Genomic DNA, 9,479 nt, shown 5'->3' with positions numbered 1-9,479 from the left:
AGTCCGATCGAATTGAATTTAATTAAACAGCTGCGGACGGGTTTCATGGAACCAGCGAGGGGTGGTGACTAGTATCTGTGGGGGCTGTCGCTATCTTCAGACCTGACGGACAGAAGGAGGAAGCCACGTAGTGGAGACCACAGACAGCTTGAGGCCAGGGTAAGCGAGGCTGCAACTGAGGCCTACGGCCACTCCCTAGTCTTCACCAGCCAAACCCAAGCCCAGCATCACAAGTTAAAGGGCCACGGAGCCAAACAAAGCAGCCACGGAGGTCAGACCCCTGGGGCACAAAGGGTAGGGAAAGGCAGAAAAGGAGGGCACAGTGGGCAAATAGACAAAAACAGCCAGAAACTAAACCTGGCTTTGTCTCTGAGCTCAGTTAATACCGGCTGCGGTAATTACCTATCCCTACTCTGTCACACTTTTATTTTTCAGAGAACTTTATCTCAGGCCTTGTTAGAAAGGGCCATCCAAACAGCAGCAGAAAAACCATTTGAATATTAGAGGATATATAACTTTATATACATCATAAACTCTAACTTAATTAAAAATTCACAGCACTCAGCACCTACAGCAGGCCTGAGGGAGAAAATGGTAAGGATTAAAGAGATTTCATCAACTGCATGTGCCCAGAAATTAAGCATGACTCCTTGGATGGGCACAGCAAGGGGAGGGAAAGGGGGCACTTATCCTGTTTTAGCTTCAGCTCAGGGATTTGGGGCAGGACACACTCAAGACCAGCAAACCCGATTTTACTGGCTGAGATCAACATTCTGAGGAATAAGAACACTTAACTTGTAATGAACTTGAATCCCTTTAATCAAATTTATAATTAATTCTCATACTACCCAGGCTAACACTGGAATCTTTATTCATTAACTGAAACTATGATCCATATGTCCTACCCTAGAAACATACTCACATACTTTTTTTTTTTTTTACAGCAATATAGCAGTAGCTGATTGGAGAGCGGTTGTTTCCCAACAGAAGGGTCAAGTTCTCAAAAGCAAGGTCTTTTCATATCACTCGGAGGACGAGGGTGTCATTGCAAATGCACATCGCCCTGAGCCACTGCCACCATGGGAACACTCACCTCTGAATTATCTGCCCTAGCTCTCAGCCTTACTGAGGCTCTCAGAGGTCGTTGTCCTCTCCCCTTTCTAATTTAGTTGTGCTTTATTTTCCATCAGTTATGTATGCACATATTTTAAAGTCAAATTGTCCTACCAGGCTTTGTATGAAAAACAGCAGAGCCTCTTAGCATTTTTCACTCCCCAGAGGCCACCTGCTAGCACCGAGCTGAGCACGTCCTTCTGGTATTTCCTTCCATATCACCAAAGAGCATGCTACTTTCCTCTTTCTGGCATCTTTCATTTTAGGGACTATCAGTGGATTTCCCTTCACAGAGAATGACAAGTTTGCTCTCATACACTGCCAACAGCCGTTGTACCCCTACTTCATTCAGACACACTTCTCATCTTTCCATCCTCTCAATATCGATATAGTTACGACGTAGTTTGGTTTTAGCAATGTTTGTAATTGTGCTTGTAAATGCTACTCACAGTATACTACAGTCACTTTTTCTTTCTTGTACAATATTTTGCTTACTCTGGAGCTTATCATTGTACTGGGGGTGTGTGTGTGTGTGTGTGTGTGTGTGTGTGTGTGTGCGCGTGTGCACACGCACAAGCGTGCGTGAGCACATGCATACTTAACTCTGTGTGTTTATTAGCACCATACATCCAAACTCTGTCCTATGAGTGCATATCTCTTCTCTCTCCAGTCAAACGCGTAAGAACATCTACCAGATCGTTCTTCCTGAAGAAATGTCCATGTCGTGGCCTTTGTTTTCTATATCCCATCTCTTCCTGTTTTGTGGTCCACTCCCCTGTTTAGAGATCAGTTCCTATAGCAGCTTCCTGAAGAATTTCTTTATGAGGTAAATTTCTGGAAATTTTGCATATACTGAAAGTTCTTTATTGTCTGTTCACATTTAGTTGATTTTTCTGGCTGGCAACAGAATCTTAAGATAGAAATAATTTCTTTTTGGAATTTTGAAAGTCTAAATTCATTGTCTTTCAACTTCCAAGAATGATACAAAGAAGTCTAATTAATGTCACTCTGATTCTTGATTTTTTAATCTGTGAACTGCCTGCTTGCCTCTAGAAGTGCTTTGAGACTTCTCTTTGTCCACGGGTTTCAAAAAATTCTGCAATGATGTTCTTGGTGTGGATCATTTTCATACATTTTTATACATGGTTCTTTGAATCTAGAAAATAAAGTCCTTTAGTTGTAGAATATGTTCCTCTGTTATTTCTTAAATTATTTCCTTCCCACTGCTTCCTGTTTTCACTCCCAGTATTTGCTTGTTGGAGTCCTGTCATGTGCATTGATTCTCTAATTTTCTTAATTTTTTTTTCTCTCTCCAATTTCTTGGTCTTTTTATTCTACTTTCGAGATTTCTGTAACATTATCTTTTAACTTTCTTACTAAATTTTAAATGTCAGCTGTAGTATTTTTATTTTCTCAAATTTCTTTTGTGCTCTGCAAATTCAGACACACTTTCTTTCGTTGTAAGATCCTCTTCTTGTTTGATGGATGCAGTATCTTCTCTTATCACTCAGAGGTTATTCTTGTTCTCTTCTTCTGTCTGAGGAATCTTTGCTTCTATAAGGTGCTCTCTTTCCGTTGCTTTGTTCTCTGTCATTGCTGGGATGTACTTTCCTCTGAGCATCTTGCCTGATGATCTTTGGTGGTCAGCGTGTAAGAGTAGACTGCTAAGGACTGACTGGAAGGAAGCCTTGCATGGTTTGTCTCTCATGGTCTTCATTGTAGGATGGACAGTGTGGGCTATTTCCTTAGGAGTCAGTGTCTTTGGGTATTCCTCATTTGGTGGTGAGATTCCCCAGAAAAGACATGTCCAATCTTCTTTCTAGAGGGCACATAGCTGGTTACCTGGGTCTTCGTCCGAATGAAAAGAAGGCTAGAGTTCTGGACATTTATTTGGAAACTACCTCTTACTCTCCCTGTCTCCATGTCCTTCCTTCAACTGTACTTGGTGCTCTAAGTCCAGAAAGCCTCGGTTACACTCTCCAGCCTGCCATTGACCTAGTCACATTCTAAAGAAGGCTTTATCTGACCCTCCTTCGCCCTACTTGCAGAAGCACCTGCTTCCACCAATTCTGAGGAGTTTGTCTATGGGAAGAAGGGGATCCTATGATGTAAATAAGATTGTTTTTCAGCATTTGCCACCGCCAGCTGAGAGTGTCATTTTCTCCTGTCTCCTAAACCAACTATCACCTTTTCATTTGATTTCCACCTTTCAGTCAATTCTCCAATTCTCTTTTTCTTTGTGGGTTTGTGACAAAGACCCATTACAGTCACCTCAGTGGGGCTTCAAGAGGAATGGAGCTAATGGTTACCCCTTTCTGATGCCAAGATGAAGGTGTCTCACTATCATTGCTGGGATGTACTTTCCTCCAAGCATCTTGCCTGTTGATCCTTGGTGGTCAGCACACATTTAAGGGGGCACCAAAAGCTCAGTCATTGAGACAAACAATTCTTAATGCAATCTTTCAATAAATCAAAACCAATGCCTTAAAGCTACAATGAACAAAATGTCACTGTTTTAAATAAAGACAGGATTAAATAAAGACTGATTTTTCTTTGTGCAGCATGTTCCATGAGGCTGAGGTTGTTGCAGAAATGTTGCAAAAATCAGACTGGTAAGAAACCAAGCACTACTCAGAGAGGTGGAGGACTCAGTTTATTACCCCGGCAGTCCCAAAGGAGCTAGCGCTCTGAAGGTCTGGGCGCCGAGCTCAGATGCAACTTTGCTTCTATAGGGCTTATTTGGCATGGGCCGATTGGTTAATTTGTCCTCAGACGGTTACAAAGATGGGGAGTTGTTATGGGTTACAGACAGTTACATTTGTTGCTTAGACAGAACAAGCAAAAGGGAGAATGAGTCTTTAGTTAATTTTGAGGTCAAACTGCCCTATGTCCTACGCAGCAAGCATTTGTACAGAAGCAGAACAAAGAGCTGATTATAATGTTAGCCTTTTGAGTGAAAATTCCTCTTCAGGGTGACGTCAGAGTTCAAATCGCCCCCAAACAGAAAAGATATGGTTCAGTATGGCGCTGGTGTACTTTATCCCATTTAACTAGTCCTGATGGTCTTGGGAGTCTTCATGGCCATATCAGGCTGGGAAAGTCACAGAGGCTGCAAATTATATTTTCATTTGTTCAACGTGCCAGTAACTTGAATGTCCAAAAATTAAAGGCCAAATATCGTCTGGCCTGAACCACTTTGGGACTGAATGCTGCAACACCTGCGTATGGCAGATGAACTTGTCTAGCTTTGATGGATGTTCCGATGTGTCCTACGAATTGGATTTCTTTCATCATAAGAAGCACTTTGAAAACCTTTGGCGAGTTAAAATGCATGTGTTTGTGTCAGTAAGACAAAGAAGGAAGTTCTGAAATGGTATTTATTTTTAGATCTACTGGGACACTTGGAGTATATTCGGGGCATTAGTCAACAGCAAGGCAGCCTCCACACCCAGATGAAAGATAACATAAATTCAGGTTTTCTGCAAGAGTTCGTGTCAGGAATGTTCTCACAACATCCCAACCTTAGCAGTTTAGCGTAATCCATTCCAGGCTGACCTCAGCTGTGCAGATCCAAAACCTCTTTCTCTTTTACTCACCTGAGGCCATTTGACTGCACAGTTCTGGATGGCGTTACGTGGTGAGGTACAACAGACTCTGAAACATCCTAAGAGTTTAGGAAATTCTTGTTACCTGACATTTGCCAGTAATTACTTGATTCTTTTAGAAAAATTATCTTCTTCTTTAAATAAATTGTGCTTCAATCTTTCCTCCCCAATGGCCTCGTTCCTGAACACTCTTTCACTGATGTCACTCAGATACTCTTTCAAGAGCTCTGCTCTATTGGTGGACTTTTCCCAAATCTTTCTACCTTACACTTAAACTAAATGGGTCATATTCAAAAGCAGGGGTGTTTTCCCCATGGGGATGTCATAAAGTCAAACTTAAGCTCCCACCTGTACTTTGAGACCCAAGAGCACAGGCACTCTAAAATTTCAAGGTGGCATTATTAGCTTTTGTTAGAAACACATTGTGCTATTAAGCGGATCTCTTGAAAAAAATACAGGGGCACCAGGTTGGCAGTGCTCTGTTTTCTGAAGGAACGGCTAACCTACTTTGGCTCAGCTTTTGAAAGTGAGTATCTGTGTGAGTGTATGTAGATGTGCCTGTGGGGGGTGGGTGTGCACGTGCTCTTCACCAGCGGTGGATTGTATTTGTACGGTGCCAGGTGAGAACAAGGTATTATTATGAAGAGAAGCATTACCTCACAGCTTAGTGACTCAGATGTGACCATACCGGAATACTTTGTTCTGTTTCAGGAAGCTTAGTTACAGAAAGGTGAGGTGACAGCTGGAAAGATGCCAGGAGAACAGAAAACAATAAAGAGATAGAGGAAATGAAAGCTGCCAGAACATGAAAGAACACTCAAGAAAGCAGCTAACCCCGTCTTTAATAATTAACCATTATTTACCAAGAATCTAAAATAAATAGGGCTCTACACTTGAGAAAATTCAAAGGTATATAAGATCTAGTCTCTTCTCTCAGAGCAGGTATGATAGAAAAAAAAAGTGGCCAGAGCGGTTGTAATATGTAAACAACTCCAACTTTCCAGGGCTTTAAGCCTACTGAGGAGCAGGGTGTTGTTTTATCAGAAATATTGATTAATTTTCAGAGCTTTTGTTATACAAACGTGGCATCATCAAAATAGATGAACAGACGTTAAACAAGCAAGCACTCCTAACTTCTACCAACAAAAGATTTTAATTGACTAACAAAGCAAAGCCTAATGTAAAGTGGCACTGTGATTTCAGTCACCTGGAAATGGAACCGTGAAAAGCAAAACTTTAAACAAGACAAAAAGAGAGGTGCAAAGAAAAACAGGCTCTCTGAGCAAAACTTCTTCTTTCTGAGATTCAGAAACAATTAAACTTATAGTCATAGTATTAGAAATGGCAAAGAGTGAACAGTGAAATATATTAATTCGTGATATACAAGACAGTAAAGGAAATAGCCCGAGGCAATAAAGTTGTGTGACCTCAACTGCATTGTGCTTGATAGCTCTCGGGGTGGCTCCAGACAACTCAAATATATTATCTTAGAGTTTTGTAGTTTCTTGGGCTAAAATCAGGGGCTGAGTTCCTTTCTGGAGGTTTCTGGAAGCTCTAGGGGAGAATCTGACTCCTCGCCTTTTCTCGCTACTGGAGAGCGCCCACATTCTTGGGCTCATCGCACCATCCTCCATCCTCAAAGCCAGAAATGGAGGGTGAGTCCTCACACTGCATCACTCTGACCTACAGTTTTGCTTGCCTTTTCCACTTTTAAGGAATCTCATTATTACGTTGGGCCCACCCAGACGATCCAGGATTTATGTTTAATTTAAGGTCAATTGATTAGTACTGTTAAGTCCTCTTTGTCATGTGCTATGAGTTGCATTGTGTCCTCCCCAAAAATGACATGTTGAAGTTCTAACCCCGAGCACCTCAGAGTGTGACCTTGCTTGGAAACGAGGTCTTTGCCCATGTAATTAGTTAAGGCAAGGTCACACTCGAGTAGGGTGGGCTCCTAATCCAACATGACTGGTGTCTTTATAAGACATCCATGTGAAGACACGGACACAGGGAGAATGCCATGTGCAGATGGAAGCAGAGATTGGAGTGACATATCTATAAGCCAAGGAAACCCAGAGGCCATCGGATGTTAGAAGAGGCAAGGAAACGTCCTCCCCTATAGGCTGCAGAGGGAATGCAGCCTTGCCCACACCTTGATTTCAGACTGCTAGCCTCCAAACCTGCAAGAAATAAGTTTCTGCTGTTTTAACACACCAAACTGGAGATAAAGTCATGCACCGCTAACAATGGAGATACCTTCTGAGAAATATGTCATTAGGTGATTTTGTCATCTAAATCATTTGTGAACCACATAGAGTGCACTTACACAAACCTAGCCTGCTACACACCTAGGCTCTATGGTATAGCCCACTGCTCCTGGGCTATGAGCCTATACATCACATTACCGTATAAGACAACATGAGATTAAATCAAGAGCAAGATAAAACAATGTCACTAAGAGACGCGGTAAACGTGAGATGTAAGCAGCTGCTGCCGGTGTAACACAAGATAGTTTTACGGCAAACTTCTTTTATAAGTACAAAATATACAGTCTAATATAATGATAAAAGTATAGTATGGTAAATACATAAAGCAGTAATGTAGCAGTTTATTATCATTATCAAAGACTATGTACTGTAGATTATCGTATTTGCTACACTTTCATACAACTGCAGTGCAGTAGGTTTGTTTACACCAGCATCACCGCAAACACAAAAGTAATTCATTGTGCTGTGATGTCACCACAGCTGTGATGTCACTAGGCGATAGGACTGTCAGCTCCACTATAATCTTCTGGGACCGCCTCATATGAGCAGTCGGTCCGTCGCTGACCAAAACGTCATTATGTGGTACCTGATTTTGTTTTGTTACAGCAGCTCTGGGGGACTAACATACCATGGAAGGTGGCATGTAGGTTTCAGAAATGAAGCTGTGAATCTCTTGGGAGGGGAGAGGCATTATTCTGCCTACCACATGGCCTTCAAGAATCTTGCATTTTTGTACTTTCCAATGAGAAGAATCGGTAGAAGGAGTAGAAAGGTGTTTGGAAACAATGCTCCATGGGTCTTTCAGGTTTCTGCACATCTTGAAAGCAGAAGTGCATGGTGTCTTTGTTCCAGAGTATATTCTCAAGAATGTTTATATAGCAAACAGCTTTGAAATATGGAAATAGTGTTCACCTCTGGAGCAAAAATTGTTTCGTTCGTTTGTTTTGTCAATGTAATAGGGAAATGTCTTCCTCCCAGGCAAAAGGCAGGCTTCCCATCCGTTACAAAAGATTCAGGTTCCTGAAGTGTGGGGCTCCTCTCCAGTACCTCACCTTGCTTGCTTAGCATTGCCCGGCAGGAGTTGGTGCTTGGGAAACTGGCATAGATGCTGATACTCTGGCTGCTGCTATGACTGTGAGTTGAAAACTGTCCTTTGTCTCTGATCCAGGCGTCTCAAGTCTTCTTCCAGCATCTGTGAATCTGTGACAGACTAACAGGGTAGCTTGTAAGCAGGTGACTCTCAGGCCCTTGGTACTTGACAGAGAGAAATTCAGGTGGAAAACTGGGACATGGGAGAGAAGCTCCAGTGAATAGTGAATAGCTACCACTGAACAAGTCAACATACAGATCAAACATCCCAATACTTTAGCTCACCTGCTTTTGGCATCATCTGCTTGTCCCAGTAGTTCTCCAAGTCAGGTCCCTGGACCTGCAGCATCAGTATCACTTCGAAATCTGTTAGCAATGCAGCTTTTTGGGCCACACTGCAGACTCACCAGATCGTGAACTCAGGGTGGGGCCCAGCCACCTGTGCTTCGATGAGCCCTCCAGGTGGTGCTGATGCGTGAAGTGGGAGAACCACTGGCCTGCCCTGTGGTGAGCTCTCCAGCTGCAGGGCCCAGGTGTGTGCACACGGACAGTTTTCATAGGGAAACACGGAAGCCTAGGATGAGAGTGAGGCCAGGAGAGAGACTTCACCTGTCCACTCTCTGTGGCTCCCCTGACTCCACATCGGTGGGACGTGATTGCGGTTTGCACATTTTTCATAACCTTGCCCTCTCCGTCATCACCATTAACGGAGACCAGGTCCCTTACTAGAGGAGCGTTGTGCAATCACACCATGAGGTCTGGTCAGCATTAGCAACCATCCTCAAGGAGGCAAACTGGACCCACTTGGCCATTTGTTCCCTAGGGAAGGAAAAGTCAGAAAAAAGAAGAGAGGGAGACCAAGGAGGAAGGGTTTCTGGGGTCTTGCAGAGGCAAGCTTTTCCCCAAAGTGAAAAACAACCTGACAGGGGAGCACTACAGACGTGCCCAGCATGGTCCTTGCACAAGGAGGGGCCTGTGCTTGGCTGCAAAGGAGACGAGGTTCGTCCTGGTGGAGGCAGCAAGACCGTGCGAGAAGAAAAGGAGCTGTGCGAGCACACCCTTAGAGAGAGAGTGGGATGCTCTCTGTGCACGCAAAGGACACCTGACTCTCCAAGTAACTGATACTGTGTTTTTTACTTTTCTTTCCCCAGCTAAAAATTATCTTGACAATCCTTTTTAGTCTGTGGCTCCAGAACAGAGTGAAGGATGGACAATATTCCTACTGCAAAAATAGCATATAGGGGAGAAAACTCAATCCTGACAGAAACCTTAGGGGATTTTATCTCTAACTTGGCCTTTTTCCTCCCTCATTGCCAGAAATGTGCTATTCACTATACATGAAGAGCTTTCAAATATACCAGGTAATAAAATGCTGAGTGCAGCAACAGATAAAACATGGACGTCA

The sequence above is a fragment of the Pteropus vampyrus genome, unplaced genomic scaffold (genome assembly GCF_000151845.1).
Source record: "Pteropus vampyrus isolate Shadow unplaced genomic scaffold, Pvam_2.0 Scaffold160, whole genome shotgun sequence".
NCBI lineage: Eukaryota > Metazoa > Chordata > Mammalia > Chiroptera > Pteropodidae > Pteropus > Pteropus vampyrus.
Note: the sequence above shows the minus strand (reverse complement) of the source record.